Below are 20,891 nucleotides of genomic sequence, written 5' to 3' on the forward strand. Positions count from 1 at the left end.
GCGACATCAAAATCCAAACATGAGCGCTCAGTGAGGGACATGCTTACGGGGGCGCGTCTGACATCTGGGACTACGGCGGAGGACCTACCTGGGGTGAGGGCCCTGGAGAGTCGGGTGGAGACAGACTCAGAGGAGAGTTCTCCCTTTACGAAGGGCTTTTTGACCTCCTTGTTTGATTCGCTCTGGGGCGATATCCAAGAGCTGCGTAGGGACATCTCACAGGAGGTGAAGGAGTTGCGAGGAGAGGTTACCTCCTTGGGTGAACGTGTATCGCAGCTAGAGGATAGTGAGATCCCTCGCGGTGAAGAGGTGGCGGGCCTGCAACAGGAGGTAGTCTGCCTCCGAGAGCAGCAGGACCTCCTCCAGATGGCAGTCGAGGATTTGGAAAACCGTTCAAGGCGACAAAATATTCGTATTAGAGGGGCTCCGGTTGGGGCTGAAAAGGAGGACATTGGGGACTACGTGGTGGACCTGTTTCGCTCTCTGCTTGGCCCGGACGAGACACAGGAGGTGGTCCTGGATCGGGTTCATCGAGTTGGGCGTGCTGGGGGCCCTGGAGACCACCCTCCGGACATCCTAGCCTGTCTCCATAATTTTGTTCTTAAAGAAAAGATTTTACAGCGGGCCCGCAACCTTCAGCATGTACTCTTTCGAGGGAATGAAATTCAGCTCTTCCACAACCTATCTGTGCAGACCTTGCAGAGGCAGAGAGAATTCAGACCGATCACGGATCACTTGAGAGCGCACAATGTGTCCTATTCCTGGGGCCACCCGTTCCGCTTGGTCTCCTGTTGGGAGGAGCAGCTCCTGCAGGTGAAATCCATCTTGGAAGCCAGCCATGTCCTGGGTGTGGAGGATATAGGCCGGGAGGTGAACGAGGGGGCGATCCTGCCGGCGAGGCGTCCTCCTCGTTGGCGGAGAAAAGAGAAGAGAAGGAAGCTGCAGCGTCCGACGGCCTCTGAGCTGAGGTCAGAGAGAGAATCCGCTTTGAACAGTTTGGCCGCCGGAACTTCAGCCTAGGGAGGACACCCGTGGCGCCCGGGATTGCTTTTGGCCGCATTGCTAACAACATGCTGATCGTCGAAGGCGGGGGCGATGGACCTGGTTACCTGGCATGGTTGGATATATTGCCCCGTGGAGACTTTACCTTGCGAAGATGGACGACCGAGGACTTCTGTGTTCTATGCACCTGTTGTGCTTATTAGTTGTCTGTTGTTGTTTGGTTTCCCTGCGATACTGGCTTTTTGTAGAGATACCCTCAGGCCTGAGTGTCCTAGATGGTCTAGATCTTTATGTAGGGGGTGGTCCTCTGTTGTGCTCTTGTCTCTTCTGCTTGTTCCCCTCAGTATAGGCTATGACCATTAAATGTATAAGTTTAAAAATTAGGGGGCTCAATAACCCTACCAAGAGGCTAGTCATCCTGTCGGCCTTAGAGAGATCGGGGAGTCATATATGTCTCCTGCAGGAGACGCACCTTGTCTTCTAAGATACTTACCGTATGCGCTCTAAGTGGTTCCCCAGGCAGTTCTGGTCTTCGCTACCATCAAAGCATGCAGGTGTGGCGATACTTTTATCACGCTCATTCCCTGGGGAAGTGATATCAAAATTGGACGAGGTTCCAGGGAGGCTTTTGGCCATGAGGCTTAGACTGGGGTTTTTTCCTTCACGATCGCTTCCCTATATGCACCTAACTCCCAACAGGAAACCTTCCTACGACAGGCTTTGACTCCGCTGCTCCAATCCCCTGATGGTGCTGTATTGCTGGGGGGCGATTTTTAATTTGGTGATGGACGGGGACCTAGATCGTTCAGGTCATCGGTATGGTATCGGCAGACGGGGTCTTTGTCGGATGCAGGTCGGCAGTGGCTGAGTGAGTGTGGCCTGGTGGATGTGTGGAGGAGTGCGCACCCCTCGTTGAGGGACTATTCCTTTCACTCATCAGCAACTAAAACATACGCTAGGTTGGACCTTTTTCTGGCAACTCAGGAGCTTCTCCCCTGGGTTAGAGACTCAGCGATTGAGCTGCGGGCCCTGTCAGATCATGCCCCGGTTACAGTTGAGATTCACATGGACATGGGGTGGGTTGGCGCATCGGGTGGCGATTTAGGGACTCGATGCTTCAGAACGGTGCAACGTTAGAGGCGATTCGAAGGGCAATAACAGATTAACTTAGCTTTAACGATGATGGGACAATAAGCATTGCAACGCTGTGGGAGGCACTGAAGGCCGTGTTGAGGGGAGAGGTGATGTCGCTCTCTTCTAGGGACAATAAGGCAAGGAGTCGACTCAGGGAGGACCTAGAGCAGCGAGTGAGGGTGTTGAAGCGTTCACATAAACATACCAGCGATCCTAGAATAGGCAAGAGCTCGAGAAAGTGAGGAAGCAGCTGAGGAGGTTGGACTGGGACAGGGCAGAGTATCCGGTAGTCCGCCTCAAACAAAAGTATTATGTAGGAAGTAACAAGAGCGGAAAGCTACTGGCACATAGGTTGAGAGCGCAGCGTGGCGCGCAGCGTCAATGATAAAAATGGTTCACTCTCCCTCGGGAGCAGAAGCGCGTACGAGCGACCAAAAAGCAGAGGCCTTTGCGGAATTCTATCGAGTTCTATACAGGGCCAAGGAGCCCGGCACCTTAACTCCAGAATCATTCTTAGAGGGTATCGCAATTACTCCCTTGACTGTAAGAGAGGCAACCTCGTTAGATAAACCTATAAGGGCAGAGAAGGTCATATCAGCGACCGTACGGCTGCAGACCGGGAAGTCACCTGGCCCTGATGTTTTTTCTGCGCTTTTTTATAAATCCTTCTGTGTGGAACTTGTACCCGTTCTAGTGCGACTCTTTAACTCCTTTCGTCAAACGGGCGCTCTCACGCCTAGCATGTTAGATGCTACTATCGTGGTTATCCCAAAACCGGGGAAGGACCCCGAGGAATGCGCCTCGTACAGGCCGATCTCTCTCCTGAATATTGATGCCAAACTATTCACTGGCATTTTGGCACACCGTCTCAACTATTATATGCCGGGGCTTGTGGATCCCGACCAAGCGGGATTTATACCGCACAGGCAGTGTAGCGATAATACCAAGCGACTGCTCCATCTATTGGATAAAACCGAACGCTCTCGTAGGGCCATACCTGTTCAAGGTGCTTGAGCGCTTCGAACTGGGTCCGGGCTTCATGGCATGGATTTGCTGCATTTATCAGGCGCCTCGGGCGGCGGTTCGAGTTAATGGGACGCTCTCTTTACCATTCGCTGTCCAAAGAGGGACCAGGCAGGGGTGTTCGCTTTCGCCCCTCCTGTTCGCGCTTTACATGGAACCCATGGCGCAGAAGCTCTGGGACAACCCTCAGATCATGGGCGTGAAGTTTGGGGGTGAGGAACATCTCATATCGCTATATGCGGACGACGTCATCTTTACTTTGGCAGAGCCTATGACCTCATCGCCGGCGCTAATGGGTGTTTTAGAGGAATTTGGATGGGTCTCAGGGTTCCGAATGAACATGCAAAAATCGCAGGCTATGGGCAAGTTTATCAGTGCTGAGCTTGAAAGGGACCTAAAGACCCGATTCCACTTTATATGGTCCTCCTCGGGGCTTCCGTACTTGGGGATCGAGCTGGGCTCCACAGTCGCCCGCACGGTGTAGTTGAACTACGAGAAACTAACCCGGGAGGTGCAGCGTGACTTGGAGACATGGGGGAGACTCAAACTGTCTTGGTTGGGCAGGGTGTCGGCAGTGAAGATGACCATCCTACCACGTATACTCTATCTGTTTCAGGCGCTTCCACTGGAGCCCCCGTCGCGAACGATAGCGACCTTCCAAACGGCGGTTCTAAGATTTATATGGGAAGGGAAGGCGGCGCGGTTACCGCGATAGGTGCTGTATTGCCCTAAGAGGGAGCGTGGGCTGGTGGTCCCCTGCCTCCTTCGATACTTCCAAGCAGCACAATTGCGTTTCCTCTTGGAATGGAGCCGGCCGTCTTCTGAGAAGCATTGGTGCTTCATGGATCAGGCAGTGGCTGGCTCTCACATATGGAAGGAACCCTGGCTTAAGCGCCGTCACAGAGCGCGGGGCTGTATATATCCCTGGTCACGGAGGTTTCGATGAGAGTGTGGGATCAGGTGGCCGGCAGGGTGGGTTTCCTGTCCCCAATGACTCCCTTGGGTGCGAACCCTGATTTTGGCCCTTGCCTACAGTCTGAATCATTGCGTCAATGGTATGAGGGGGGCTGTAAAAGGGTGGGATATTTATTCGATGAGCAGGGGGTTAACCCCTTTGACCAGCTGAGGGAGCTAAATTGCCTAACCAAGGCTGACAGGATGATGTACTATCAAATATGACACTGGGCCCTGCTTCCAGCCAATAAGATATTAATAGACAGGCCGTTAACACAGTTTGAAAAATGGATTCTAATGAAAATGGGCGATAAACGCGTGGTTTCTGAGCTCTATGCCCTCCTGCGGGGGGAGGCCCACCCACCCAAGACTAAGGGTCAATTGAGATGGGAGAGGGAACTAGAGAGAGAGCTATCGGAAGACGAGTGGGAGAGTGTTTTTTATAGGGCGCACCACACAGCTTACAATTCAGCAGGTACAGAGACAGCCTATAAAGTGGCCTCCTCCTGGTATTACACCCCAACAAGGATCCATGCTTGGGATCACGATAAATCTAGTCTTTGCTGGAGGAGGTGTGGGGGAGGGGGTTCGCTTGTGCATTTACTATGGCACTGTCCCAAATGACATTGGTACTGGAAGAACATAATAGACACTGTAGACATGGCTTTTGACACTCAGATCCCTAGATTTCCTGCGTATATCTTGTTGGGCCTTCCCAACCCTCTCACATTTCCCCTGAGATCATTGAAGGGACGGCAGATGGCTTTAGCTTTAAATGCTGCAATACAGCTGTTGCTATCCGTGTGGGGGACTGAACAGATCCCGACAACAGTTTCATGGCTACACAAGCTCTGGTTTATCCTCGCTATGGAAAAGCTCACCTTGACTTCTCAGCAACGGAGCGGGGACTTTAAAGAACTTTGGCAACCATACTTACGAATTCTATCCGGGGAGTTTTTAGAACTGACATGTCCAACATATTTGAGGGTTCTGAATTTAAATTGAGTGGAGGGGAGCGAACCTTTAAGGAGATGTATATATAGGACCAGGACTATATTGTAAAGGAGCCTGAGATTGTTTGATTCTTGTACTGTCAGCCAGTTGTGGGGACACATAGTTGTATTTTGTATTTTACCTTCTTCTTTTCTACTGTTTCGCATGCAGTAAGCTAACTATAAGCCTACTGGCAATACAGTGATGTGGTGCATATGCAATGTTTTATAATTGAAAAATCAATAAACAGATTTGATCCATAACTCTGTTCCTTCAGCCAATAATTGGTAAGTTAGTCCATATCTTCAGATGGAAAAAAACATGAAGGCTCTTCTGGTTCACAATTACATAATTATTGTGAAACGTAATATGTAAATATGGCAATGCACAACTTTTCATCCTTCAGGATACTGCACTGTACATTTGCATGTATGGCTGCAGTAAGCTGTTTATAGTAAATCTATGCCTTGGTTGTTCATACTGGGATTTTTCATCATCTTTCAGTGATTTAAGCCTTCAGTTCTGCCAATGAGCTAAAGGAGCAGCACATTAAAATGGCTGTTTTGGGATGCCTTTGCTTGGGAACTCACAGTTTAGTATAAATGTTCCTCCAAAAGGTCCGTAACAGCATCAACAAATATATTCAAGAGTCTCTATTCCTTGTCTTACAATAGGAGGTAGCAATGGTAAAATGAATGCACCTCCTATGAGTGCCCAACAATATCTGGTAGAACGTCTACCAATAGTGCTATGTGGTTGACTACCCTGCTACCCACATATATAAATATGTATTCATTAGTACACGATAAATTTAAACATTACAACCAAAACACTCAATTTGTTCAAACAATAGAAAGTCATAAAGTCATATGGGTTTTGGACAAATCCGTCTTGTGTTACAAAATCTTCTTTTATTGTGAAATCGCAATCCAATTCATATTCCAGTACAGTTCTTCATTACAGTTGGTCGTACTTGACAGCCAGCAGGTTTTTCATCACAAAGTGACTTTATCAAGGCTGTAGGGTATACAAATGAATATATGTACATGAACCTAGTGTAAACGATGTGCACTGGCCTTATGTCATGTGACTACCCAGCAAAAAAAGGTGGCATGCCCGCACCTAGTGTGATATGAAATGTGTGCATCCAGCAAATGTGTAGATATCCACTATAGGAAATATGACTTGCCTGGACACAGATAGATAGATATCAGGATGGAAAACACCCTTAATGTGTACTTAAAGAAATGAAAAAAGAGATGAAAATTATGATGTCCACCGATATTATCCTTAGTGCACCCCGTAGTATACAGCAGGAAGAGGTAAAAGTCTAATATATATTACTAACCAGCAGGTTTTCGAACAGCCAATTATTCATATGGTTGCGTCTATAGGTTGGTTCCACTGTATTTCTACATTGTAAGTGAGGGGAGTATATTCCAATACATGGGTTCCAGTAGAATATTCTGTATTAATAATACTCGAAAAATGACATCTTCAGAGTTATTCTCACAAATTATTTGGCACCGGCCATGATAAGCCAAGTGATCTGTTTGTGAAGAAAAGTGAAATATAAGCTAACAATAGAGAGACCCTGTCGAGTCAACCGTAATTTGTCTTAGGTGGTGGCCACATTTAATGCACAATTAATTTCCTAATCTGCAAAATTATGTGTGGGTTAAATTGACGGTACTATGGGGGTTATTCTAATTTTGGAGGAGTGTTAATCCGTCCCAAAAGTGACGGTAAAGTGACGGATATACCACCAGCCGTATTACGAGTTCCATAGGATATAATGGACTCGTAATACGGCTGGTGGTAAATCCGTCACTTTTCCGTCACTTTTGGGACGGATTAACACCTCCTCCAAAGTTAGAACAACCCCCTATGTCTCTATGTCTTGTTTGATTGCATGAACAGGTCCAGAGAGGAAAACGTATAGGGGGGTAACCCCTTTAAATTACAGACATGAATAGGTGCTTTATATTCAGAAGAATAAATTCCTTTCAACACCAATGTCTCCATGTAAAGGTGAAATGGGGACCTTAGGTACATGCAAGAACTGCTCAGGAGAAACATTACATAAGTACCTGACCTAGAATGTTTGGGTCATGTCATGCGGTGCCTATGAGTTAAGTAGGACTACGCAGAAGGTCAGCGTGAACTTCAGAATATCGACACAAAGGCACATATTTATGGATGGTGAGTGTCGCTTTAGCACCATTAATTGTGGTGCTAAAACAGTGCAAACCAAACTCCATATTTATATTTTGATGCTAGACCCGTCTAGTGTCAAAATATTAGAGTTAGCACATGTTTAGGATGCACGAAACCACCTTGCGTCATTAAGATGCAAGGTAGGTGTTTCCGTCCTAAATATGACGCTAATCCACTAGTGCCATATTTATCTCCAGGTGCAGAAACGACACACAAGGAGGAGCCGGACCTTACTAATGGTGCTAAGCCTCCTTGGCGCCATTATTTAACACCTGGGTCAGACCAGGCATTAGGGTGCAGGTGAGCCCATTTCCATGATGGAACACCATGGAATGTGCAAAAAGATGCCCACCCCAAGCACCAGGAACACCACCACCCACACCACAGGGACACTACAGGAATGGGACGCCATCCCAGGTAAGTTGAGGTAAGTATACTTTTTTTTAAGTACCATTGGGGGCCCCTTACATGGGGCCCCCGCCTGGCACAGGGTATATTGGGCCTGCCTTGGGGACACTAGTCCCCTGTGGTGGGCATGAGGGTGGTGTTAATGACTCTGTCTACACTTAGACAGGAGTTATTCTTTGGCTGCTTGGGCATCATAAAATGATGCGAGGCTGGTTAGCAGCATATTTTTTTTGCTACTAACCAGCCTATTGCCATTTCAGACCCACCAGCGCCATTGCCCCTTACACCATCCCTGACCAGCTAGCGTCTTTTTTTCAGATGCTAGCCATTCCTTAGTGACATCTTGAGTCATTTAATAAATATGGCGCTAAGATTGCTCTAAGGAATGGCTTTAGCCTGCGTTAAGAAAAATGCAGTTTTGCAGCATTTTTCAAAAATATGGGCCCAGGTCCACACATACCATCAGTATGTGCTGACACATCCTACCTAGCTTACAGTGCCCCATCTGAACCCCCCCAGGACTCCCAAGGAAGCCATTGAAACGGATCCACCCTTTCATTGATATTTTGCATGCCTAATGTAAACACAAGAAAGATATGACAAATGGCTTTTCAGACATTTGTTGCAACAATTGTATTCTTGTAGAAAAAGCATAAGCTGTGATTATTAGGGAGATGAAACAAAGCATTGTAACCAGCATTATGAGAATGGGAAAAAAATAAACAATTCAACAATGAAAGAGGTACTATATTGCCACACTCCTATCTATAGCTACCTACACTATCTAGAGCATAGGGGAGCACCCTTGCCAGATCCTTTGGGATAGCCTAACCCCCATACCTGGTATGATGTGCAGAGAAGCTGGTCTGTTGTAGTGCAGGCTATCATCCTCAGTAGAATGGAGGTTGGAGTCAACAGGGCTACATCTCAGTCACAGTGCTGTGTTCCAGGATAATCCCAGCAGAAGTGCTTCACTGCCAAATACAGCACACAGGCAATTTATATGATAAAAGCACTGTTCATATTGCACTGTGTCAAAGGTGCAGAGCAGATGTGATGGTGTTTAGAGGCTTAGGGCTGTCTCCAACAGACAATCAGGATACAAGGGCACCACATTCTACATACAGATTACATGGCAGAAATGCGTACTAAAAATAACCTACATGTACAGTGTCTTCTCGATATATTATTGTGCAAGCGTAAAAACATGTAAAAAGTCACCATTAGAAAAAGATGTCAAAATTAATTTGTATTCTATAATGGAGACTCAGTGCAGGCCCTAAAGAGCTTCACCACAATAACACATGATTACACTATCACCCTTCCCACTGACAACTTAAATCCTTTGTGTATTGGTCATAGGAAAGAGATAGGATATTTGAAGACATGATAAATAAAAGTAGAACCTGTATTGCCCAATTTAACACAGCAAAGAGCAGTTAGATATTTTATCCAAAAAGATCTTATAATCAGTCTAACATACGTCAGATTTTAATAAATGCTGCAGCTCAGAATGTGTTCAAGCATGCAGAGAGATTTTGTCTTTGTTATATCAATCTAAAAGGGCAAGCCATAAACATGTTGTCATAAACATCTTATTTCTTCTGATCTCTGTTCATCTAGAAAAACAGATGTGAAGAAGAAAAGGCTAGATTTAGTTTTTGCTATTTAAACTGCATCTTTTATTATGGTCTAAGTCCTGCCTTTCACTTTGGCTGCTGCTCTGGTAGGAGGCACTACTACAACAGAACTCAACTGTGAAAGGAGAGGATGTGGCTGAAGTGCGAGATATTCAAACTTGGACCTGGGAGCCTGGTTCAGTCTCATCCTTGGCTCCACATCCTGTGATTCTGGGTAAATTACTTAGGGCCTCGTAATGACTTTGGCAGTTGAAATACTCTGACCTCCAAAACTGCGAGGAGGCAGCCATAATACTGGCTTATTTTTTTCCATACCAGATATGAATCTTATTGAAACTGGTTGCCTTGTTTTCAAATTATTACTCTTTTAAAGTATTGTCATATTAAATATTTTATAGCCCATCTACATTACTATTGTTTCAACTTTTCTTATTTAATGAAATATTATTTGACAGAAAAAAAAGTTACATTAAATGATCAGATTTTTATCTGTGGCTAGCAGCAGACGGGGCAGATATTGAACAAAAAGCAGCCTTTGCAAAAATGTTCAAACTAACTCCACTCCCTTGTCCCCCACTCTTTTTTTTTTACTCTCCCTTTCTAAATCAGTGTGTCTTCTGCAACTGGATTCTGAATGCTGAAGGGCCAGTAATGGGCCCAGGCCTTCAAAAATCTGCCTCCAAAAGCTTCCGGAGCACCGGGGAAATGCCTGATGGAATAAACGGGTATTTAGGCCCTGGCAGTAGAGTTACACTTTTCTAACGGCGTCTTTGCAATAATTCATTTTTTACCACCAGTTTTATCAGATATAATAAATATGTTGCTCTTCTCTCGACAACAAGCACTAACAGATGGTGGTCGTCTAAGAAAGCAGTCTTCTTGGTGACACTCCGCTTTGCATCATTTTTTTTCAGTAAAGCCGGTTCTCCCTGTTTTCATTGGCAAAGGTGTTGATGGTTTTGTTCGCAGAAGAGACTGTACTTTTTAAAAGCTGTTGCATTTTCTTTGAATGCAGGTGCCTTACTGTGCCTGCTTTCAGCAAAAGGTCATGTGTTTTGCTGTGAATTTATTTAAGAATTTCTCTACCAGAGTAAAATCCTCTTTGCCTTGCAGACTTTTTGCTTTCAAAAGGAACTGCTGTGGAGGGTGGTGAAAGGGAGGCCAGAGGCATTGAGGCCGACAACAATAGACCCATTGTAAAAGAATTCCAAGATATCATCATTAGGACACAACGGAAGGAAACATTTGATAACCTTATTAAAAGGACCCCTTAACCATTAGATGGCATCCTATATTCAAAGTAAACAGAGGTGAATCAGGCATTTGTTACTTAAAAATACGGGTGTCCTCTAATTTAATCATGTATTTATATTGAACTATAGTGGATTGTGTGATTAGGACTGGCCGGACAATTTAAGGTCTATAGTTAACTCATGTGACTCTAGATATAACACGGAACACACAAGAAACAACATACAATCAACAGCATACACACCGAGACATAGATAGAGATATGGACTTTGAATCGTCCCACTTTAGGCATAGGTTTGTCTGTTAGATTCAATACCTTTCCATGGACTATGCTGCTGTTTTACATTTTTGCAGTGATAGCTTGTGGTGAAACAGTCTCCTTATTTTGTTTCCTTATTTTGTGAGCAGCATAATGTATTGTTACATTTGCTGTAAGCCGTCTACTCAACAGTGCCTGGTACTTGCTCCATCCACCTTGTTACCAGAGCATTATGGGGGCTGATCGCTCTCCCTCAGCCTTAAAACTCCCTTGTAATTGTAAATTGTATTTATATAGCATTTACTACCTCTGACAAGGTGTTGAGGAGCTTTTAGGAGAGTAGCATGCTACTCCTGGAACACAAAGGATTTGTGGTGGATTAGCTTAGGGAAATATAAGCTTTTAATTTGAGCGGTGGACATGTGAGTCTGTTAGTTTGATTCAATACGGTAAAGTAGGGATAGAGGAGAGAAGGGTCTAGATAGTGTTATTTGGGAGTTCATATTAGTTAGACGAGGTTTGCGATGGGTCAAATGAGGGACAGAGAAGGAAGAGTCTAGAAAGGGTTATTAGGGAGATGACGGTAGTAAAGTGAGTTTTGGAGTGAGTCAAAGGAGGGATACGGGAGGAAAGGGTCTAGGAAGTGTTTTGGAGATCAAAGTAGTAAAAATGTTTGAGGTGAGTCAAAGAGGGATAGAGGAGGGAAGAGTCAAGAAAGTATCTTAGACAGATCATAGTAATAGGATGAGGTTTGGGATGAGTCAGAGAGGGGAGGTAAAGAATCTGTTGAGAGATATATAGAATGAGAAATGGAGTAATGCATTCGAAAGAGTTGAAAGCTTTTTTCCTTTTTTTTCTTGCTACAGTACGAGTAAAGTAATAAATATATAGATGCATAACTACATAGAAAGGGCTTACGTTTACAAGGAAAACAATAAAGAGATATAACATTGTATTGCATAAAGTTCTATATGTGCAAGTATGGATAGATAGTTAGAAATTCAGACTCTCAGGTGATATTGTATGTAAAAGTTAATTTGTGAATTTATAATATGTTTTCTAATTGCCTCTCCCTTTTCAACTTCTCCCACAGACTAATGTCCTCTTGTAAGAAAAGTGCTCTTTCTGCAGGGTCATCCTGGAATTTGTGCCTTGGTGCTGAACCTTATTTTTCTGGCTGTAGAACTATGTGCACTTTACTCATGCTAACTAGTGGTAATGTGTCTGTGCTCCCCCTTTCAGCATGATGAAGTTGGCACACCCCAAATTGTAATATTGAACATACCTATAAGTCCCTAGTATAGGGTATAGAGCATACCCATGGCCTATAGGTTAGATGTCACTAGTGGCCTGCAGCACCCTTTGGAGTCCAAGGACTGTGACTTTACATGCACACAGGGCAGCTAGGGCAGGCCCCACTGTGTTGCCAGCTCTTGTAACTGATCTCTAAATAATACTTCTGTGACCTGTTTTTCATAATGAAGTTTGTGTTTTGTGTGTCTTTTTCTCGTTTTACAGATTTCATGTCCTTTTGTTAAAGGGTCAGGGAAGACACAGAGACAGATCTACTGAAAACATGTGTACTGGTGACCTGAACCTGGTGGTTAAGCTGAAGAACATCTTTGGAGCATGTAAAGTGTGCTATTTTTACATATCGGTTAAATCCTGTTGAGGCATATTTAACTTTGAAAGATCTATTTTTGTAGGCAGCTCGAACAGGTCTGCTCTATCAAGTAAAAGCTTCAGGGAGAGTAGCTGGGGAGCAGTAGTCAAAGCACTGTGGAAATATTACAGATGTAAGATGTGAACGGACACATGTCATACAGCAGAGCAGAAAAACCTCACTGTGAAACCTAAAAATGATCATGACATCTTTGCAATGCATATTCTAAGCTGCAGACAGCTTGCAGAAGAACACAGCGAAATCTGCGTGATCCACTATTGGTGGGGGGCAAGAGAGAGAGAGAGCACACCCTAATCTTTTACTGAGGATTAGGAGTGATGGCAGAATGATAGTGGAATGACAACTCATAACATTCCAGGAACATTGGGCATGTTGAATACTGCAGGCCAAATCTATGGTAAAGTGGAACAGTGAAGGGCTGCAAGTCACCTTGCTGTGCTGCACTGCATCAATGGGAAAGTGCAGGAATGCACAGTTTTTAAGGCATATGGTGCATTTCTGTCCTTTCCGTCTGTGCTAGAGCACAATGGGATACCTAGAGCCAACACAGGCACCCTTGCACCACAGGGCAAGGGTGCCTGTGTTGCATGCAGGATTGCTTTTTGTGCAGGAAGGGCCATGTTTCTGCACAAAAACAATCCTGGGAGGGAAGCAGCACACATAGGAGACCTTCATTACAAAGTACACAACTATCAATGTTTGGCAAAGTGGTAAAACCACAACTAAAATGTAAGCCTCTTTGTCTCTGACAGCGGAGATTGGGTGTTTGTGTCTGCCAAGCCCAGTAAATTGCACACTTTGTTGGGAGGGGGTGAATGAGATTAATGTTTACTAATACATTAATGGCATAGAAGTCAGCACATGGCTACTTAAAAAAATCTTAATTTAAAAGACTAACAGAGAACATTAACAAGAAATGTAAAAATGTGTATGTTTGAATTAAGGTGGACATTGTGCCCTTCATTTGTCTGAGCATCGAGTATTAACAAAGCAGATGTTATTCAATTATATTTAATAAACTGATGACATGAATTTCAATTAAAAATATTATTTTTAGAGAAATGAAAAGTATATTGTGAGTAGTAAACAAACATGATTTAACAGTACTTATGTTGATTTATATGAATTCATTAACGTGGAACTATATGTGTGTAGAGAAATAAATGCAAGTTAAAATTTTCTAATACTAAGCATTAGCAATGACCGCAATTAAATGATTTTATTTTCATATTTAGCATTAGTGTTTGGTAATTAGAATTATTATATTTAGTCGTTCTTAGTCAGACTAGGACTGAAGATTAATTTTTGCTGCAATAGTGAGAAGTGCTAACTCATCATGTTCCCTTTGACCTGAATTATTTCTTAAGATTTTATGTGTTAGAGAATGTCTTATTGTATTGAGGGCAGTGATTGTCGTTTTATTATAATTGAATGGAGTAAGATTTGTTCCAGCTAACAGATGGACAACAAGTATTATTGAATTGTTGGATTCATCCTGCGCCTCATGGGAAGAAGTTGCAATGTTTCGAATGTTGTACAAATTGTAATTTTCCAACGGAACTGTATGAACACATTGAGATGACGTTGCACCTTCTCTGAGAAAGTCCGCAGTAGTTGCAAACCTGATGGGTATCTATATTTTTAATTGGATATTGATCTATTTGTGTAAGATAAGTCCACTCTGAGGACCAATAAAGGCCCCATGGTCTCTGTTAGATAGGGAGAGACTTTTGAACTTTAGGGAAAGTCCACTTCTTGACACCGTCGGAGTCAGTCCTTTCCAACCAGCTGTTTCCTTTTGTCTCTTATGTCCAGCCATTCTAACTATCCCATTACCTGTGATGTTCACTACTAATATGCCCAATATACTCTGAACTGCTCTCTTGCCTAAGTGCAGCATGTATTCTGCACTGTCCCGGATACAGCTGTCTACTGAGGTTGTGAAGCTATGAGTTTTCTGGACTGACAAATCCTTCCTGTCTGCTGTCTCATGAGGAAAGGTACATAATCTGCAATGCAACATTTCTTGTTTCCCTTTCAGTTTAGATTATTTACACCAATGTATTTTTTAGTGAGGTTCCCCTAGTTAGATGATTTTCCAAAATATTTTTTTGTCTTCTCTTCTTTTTGTTTTGCTTGCATGTGTTAGTCCATTGCCACACATTCAAGTCCAAATTGATGATAGAAGTAGGGATGGATCAGCCCGAAATCCAATTATTGATGTTTGAATTTGACCAATGTCACCATCAACTGCTTTGAAATCATTAATTTGTGTCATCTTATTGGAGTATCTAATAGTATTGATGTTTAGTAGGCTGAATTTCTTTAGACGTTTTGGTCAGCCTATGGTTTTTATGTATGTTTATAATTTAGTTTTGCGTACAATTTATGTTACTTTAGCGCTGTGGTTGTAGTAATGCTTTGAAAATCGATTCAGTTTTGGAGTTTTGTTTCCGTGGCCAAATTGGTCATGGTGTTCAAAATAGTTTAGATTTCTCCAGTCACCGATTTGTGTTTGATGTATCTGGTTACCCACTATTCTTTGAGCTCAAAGTTCCCATCGATCTCTAGTGTGGGTGGGATAGACTGCTGGGTCCCACCTCGAGCGTGGTTTCTGAATCCAAAATTGGAAGAAGGAGATCGCGCTCCAGCAGGGGCTCCCTGTTAAGCAATTTTTATAACATTCTCTACTTTAACTAAGCCTGCTTCAGAACACTCATTGTGTTTACAAATAAGAGACTAAGGGCCAGATGTAGGAAAAAATCAAATTGCGACTTGCAATTTGCGAGTCTGTGCGACTCGCAAATTGCAAGTCGCAATTTGACATGCAGAAAGGTGTCTCAGACACCTTCTGCAACTCGCAATGGGGTCGCAAAGACCCACCTCATAAATATTTATGAGGTGGGTCGCAGTTTGCGACCCCATTGCGAGTATAGGCACTCGCTAACATGGAGGCCTGCTGACGTCAGCAGGCCTCCATGTTAGCGACCTGCCTTTTAAATAAAGGTTTTTTTTTTTTTTGAAGTGCAGCCCGTTTTCCTCACAGGAAAATGAGCTGCATTTCAAAAACATCCGAAACCTTTTGTTTCGGTTTTTTCAGGGCAGGGAGTGGTCCTTTGGACCACTCCCTGCCCTGAAAAAATAATTTGGGGTCCATTCACAAAGGGGAAGGGGTCCCATGGGGACCGCTTCCCGTTTGCGAGTGGGTTACCATCCACTTCAAGTGGATGGTAACTGCGACTCCATTTGCGACCGCGTACGCGGTCGCAAATGGAGTTGCATACCACTCCGACTCGCAAATAGGAAGGGAACACCCCTTCCTATTTGCGAGTCGCAAATGCATATTGCGAGTCGGTAACGACTCGCAATATGCATTTGTGCATTGCAAACCCACGTTTGCGAGTCGCAAACGGCGATTTTCGCCGTTTGCGACTCGCAAAAGGGTTGCTACATCTGGCCCTTAGGCCCACATTTATACTTTTTTAGCGCCGCATTTGCGTAGTTTTTTTACGCAAAATAGGCGCAAACTTACAAAATACAATGGTATTTTGTAAGTTTGCGCGGATTTTGCATCAAAAAACAACGCAAATGCGGCGCTAAAAAAGTATAAATATGGGCCTAAATGCATAAGAATATTTTGGGGCCTTGGATTCAATTTAATTCCAATTTCAGTAATCAATGGCCATACAAATACGTACTAATATATAGTTGCAAGATACTGCCCTCAATTTGTAACAAGTATCACCCTATTTACTAATAAGTAGGTTCTTAAAATTCTGAGTTATAGTGGACCATCATGTCTGTGATTGCTTTTAATTAATTAAATATGTATTTTTTTTAATTCAGCTCATTTTCTTTAATGGAACGCTGGATGTTTTTTGAAAAAGCAGAGTTTCACAAACACTTTTTAGGAGTAAGCAGTGATCTCATGGGCCACTGCCTACTCCAAAAAAAAAGCTTTTTTAACATTCACAAAGGGCAAGGTGGCCATTTGGGACCTCCTCCCATCTGTGAATGGGTTACCACTCCCTTTGTATATTTGGTAAACCATTAATGTTTTGAGACCAGATTTAGGCTGCAGATAATTAGTATTTGGAATGGATTCCCTAAACAGGCCCCTTTTAAATACTGTTTCAATATGGTTTCCTAAACCCATTTAACAATTCAGAAAACCAGGAGAAGTTCAAAAACAGAATAAGAATCTAAAATTTAGGATTTGTTGGAATTCTGGAACAGAAATAACAGGGGGCTTCCCCAACTTCTTGAGGAGCTGCTCAGATACTGCATTCCTTCATAAAATAAATTCATTTCATCAGTCATGCTGAGAAGGTGCCTTTTGTCACCGGTAAAAAATGTTTCACATCTATGGGCAATTTTGGTAAACTTTTATGATTTCCAGATAAAGGAAAGTGACCTAGTTAAAGCAATGTAATAAAACATAATTTGGATTGCTAACTAATATGCTCTTAGTACGTACTCAGATGTGGCTTTTATATTCTCTAAATCATATTGCAAGTTAAAGCAAATTATTCTTCTCTTTCATTCAGGTAAAACCCAGCTGAAACTGGTAACAATTTATAAATGTGCTAGCAGGGGGACATTTCACGTTTTCATTGATCTGCACTCTGCACAAGACTATCTCAGCTGCAAAGCAGATGACATATTAAATTAAATTATAGAATCTAAGAAAGCAAGAATCAAAATAGGAAAGAGCAGTGTGGAAATTTGGGGTGAGTGTGACATGTGTTGATTAGGTGCAGGTGGCAAAACTCCACAGAGGTGTAATTCCAGATTGCCTGCCCTGTAGAGCCAAAGGCAGGTTAGACAGTGAAAGGTGGCAAGGCAGAAGTGTTTGGTCAGAAAAGGAGAAGAGGGAGTTTGTAAGAAAGGGAATGTGAGGGGGTTGAAAGTCAAGGTGAAAAAATAAAATTTAGGGGCATATTTTTTGATAAAGATATTTTATTGATTTTGCAGGAGGAAAAAGGTTAAAGAAACATACACTTATTAACAAGGTGCCAACATGGCGCTTAACAGTAGTCGGTCTCAGGTCCCGGTTCCCAGGCACCGCAATGCAAATAAGAGTCACACATCGCCTAAGTGGTTGCTGCATCCTCCCACTTCCCCCATACCCTATCATATTTATTTGGACATCCTCTGGCCTCGTATACCAGTTTTTCCCGGTGTGCACACCAATCCAACCCCGTCTCCATTTAGTAAGTGTTGGGGTGCATCTGGCTTTCCAGTCCGCCATTATGTCCCTCTTAGCTACCAGGCATGCCATCCCAAGGAATGCTCAATCTGATCTTCTCAACCCAGTGTCTCCCATGATCCCCAATAAGAGGGGTAGTGGTTCCCTTTCTATGTTTTCCTGTAGGACTCCTGAGATCTCTTGTACGATCGCTCCCCAGTAGGCCGTTATAGTTGGGCATGTCCATACCATGTGAAAAAAATCGGCTGCGGGGTTCATGCATCGCGGGCACTCCGCTGAGGATTGGAGGCCTGCCCGGTGTAGTTTGGTTGGTGTGAGGTAGGCTGTGTGGAGGTAAAAGGTCTGTATTAACCGGAAGCGGGTGGCCATTGTCAGGGTACGGGGGCCATCAGTGCTTCACTCCAGTCCATCTCATCCATGGGGCCCACCCATCCCTCCCATCTCTGGCGGGGCCCCTCTAGGGGGCAGGTAGCACTGGCGATCAAAGCACGGTATATCAGGGAAACACCTCCCCTACCCAGATTCTCCATCAGTACCTTCGCCTCCATGGGGCTATGTTCGGGTATGTTGTCCCCAGCCTGTACGTGTACAAGTAGGGCGTGGCGGAGCTGGAGATATTTATGAAATTGTGTCTTGTTTAAGGAGAAGAGTTTTGGAAGGTCTTCGAATGATCGCAAATGTGACCCCTCCCATACATCACCCAGAGTGGAGATGCCTATATTATCCCTCTTTTTAAAGCCTTCCAGGTTCGCCACCTCCCTTAGGTGTCTCCCATGCCACAGCGGGGTCTGCTGGGTAAGGCGTCCCCACCACCCCGACAGTCTCTGGGCCGCTCGCCAACCCAGTAAAGTCACTTTGGTCACGTCTGGGATGTCCCGCGAGATTGGGCCTCCGTACAGGATATCGAAGATCCGCGGGTAGCCCAGCGACTGGAGTTCCAGCTGATACGCCGGGTCTGACCACCCACCCCCCACCCAATCATTGATCACAAGCAAGTGCATTGCGTGGAGATAATAATGGGTGTTGGACATGCCCAGTCCCCCGTCGTAAATGTCTCTTTGACAGGTTTTAAGCGCGAGCCGCGGACGGGTGTCGTTCCACGTAAATTGACGCGCCAGTGAATCCATCTCACTCAACCCATTTCTTGGGGATGGGGTGTGGGAAGTTTTGCAAAAAATATAGGAGTCTGGGGAGGATCATCATTTTGTAGAGAGCTATTCTGCAAGCAGGTTTAAGGGGAGAGCCCTCCAGCGCTGTAGGTCAGTTTTAATTCTCCTAGTTAGTGGTGTAATGTTGAGCTCCCATGTCAGCTCGGGTAGTAGTGAGATGTATATTCCCAGATATTTAAAGCTGTTCCTTCGCACTGGGATGTTTTGCTGCCAGTCTATACAGTCCCGGGAGCGGTGTAAAGGGACCAGTAAGGATTTATTAGGATTTAGGATCAGTCCTGAGGCTTCCGCGAAGAGGCTCAGAATTTGTAGGATACGGGGTCCGCTTCTGGCCGGGTTGGAAATGTACAGTAGGACATCGTCCGCATATAGCGCTACTCGGTCCTCTGGGCAGTTGGGCCAGGGTCAACCCTCGATCAGGGGGTCATTTCGCAGCAATATCGCCAAGGGCTCTATTATTAGTGCAAAGAGCAGCGGGGATAGTGGGCATCCCTGTCGGGTGCCGCGGCCAATGGGGAACGGGTCGGAGACCACTCCGTTCACCTGTACCCGGGCCGTCGGGTTAGAATAGAGGAGCTTCACCAGTCTTCGGAATTTAGGCCAGAGTCCATTTCTTAGTAACACATGGTCCAGAAAGGACCAATCCACCATGTCGAATGCTTTTTCAAAATCAAGTAGGAGTAGCGCCAGGGGGGTGTGTGACAAGGTCGTGCGATGTGCCAAAGCTAGGTGTAATCGCCTGATGCAGTGTCGGGTACTGCGGGTAGGCATAAAGCCGCACTGGTCGGGGTGCACTAGGGTGGGTATCACCTCCTTTAGTCTAGAAGCAAGGATCGAAGACAGCACTTTGATCTCTGTATTTAGAAGTGAGATGGGCCGGTATGCCGAACAGTGTCGTGATGGGGGTTGGGTCTTAGGGATCACCACAATTGTGGCTTGGTCAATCTCAGTGGGGAAGCGGCCCTGTTTTTCGGCTTCTTCGTACATGCTGAGCAGGTGGGGGCCCAGAATGTTGCTGCACCTTTTATACAGCTCCGCAGGGAATCCGTCTGGCCTGGGGGTCTTGCCGCCGCCAAACTGGTGATCGCGCTTATGACCTCCGCAAGGTCAATAGGTTCATCTAGTCTATTCCTTATCGCCAGAGGAACACTGGGAAGAGTAATGTCGTTTAAAAGGGGGGACTCTTTCTCAGCAGTGGGTCGGGAGTGTTCTGCGTATAAGCGCGTGTAGTAGGAAGCGAACCTTTGCTCAATTTCTATAGGAGTTTTGGAAAGGGAGCCCGAATCCTCCATGATTTTGGGTATGACCCTGTTGGCCAGAGGGCGAGTGGCCAGCCAGTGCAGGAGTTTCCTGTTTTTGTCCCCCCAGCCATATATTCGCGCTGCTGAGGCCCTCCAAATATGCTTTGCTGACTCCAGTGCTATGTGCTTAATTTCTTCTCTAACCCTAGTAAGCTGTCTCAGAACAGAGGCCGATGCTGAGGTCGTTTGCTGGCGCTCTAGGATTAGTGCCTTGGTCTCCAACTTGAACAGTTGTGAGTCTCTGGCACGTTCGCGTGAGCGGAGGAGATATTTGTCTTGTCCTCTAAGAGTGGCCTTGCAGGCGGACCATAGGGTGCCCGGAGATCGGACCGATCCCAGATTCAGTTCGAAATATTGGGTAAGGTGGTTCTTAATTTCTTGGGTATAGTCGTTGTCCTGTAGGTACCATGCGTTCAGGCGCCATATCGGGCATCTGGCGGGGTCCGTGCCGCCCAACCGGACGCGCACTGGCGCGTGGTCTGAGACCCCGCGGGGCAGCAGCTCCGCACCCGTGACGCTATTGATATCAAGAGCGGGCATGAATATGAGGTCAATTCTAGACTGTGTCGAGTGGGCAGCTGAGGTGTGCGTGTACTGGCGCTCCCTGGGATGCCAAGTTCTCCATACCTCGCACATGCCAAGGCTCT

This window comes from Pleurodeles waltl, chromosome 8, assembly GCF_031143425.1.
Source record: "Pleurodeles waltl isolate 20211129_DDA chromosome 8, aPleWal1.hap1.20221129, whole genome shotgun sequence".
Classification (NCBI taxonomy): Eukaryota; Metazoa; Chordata; class Amphibia; order Caudata; family Salamandridae; genus Pleurodeles; species Pleurodeles waltl.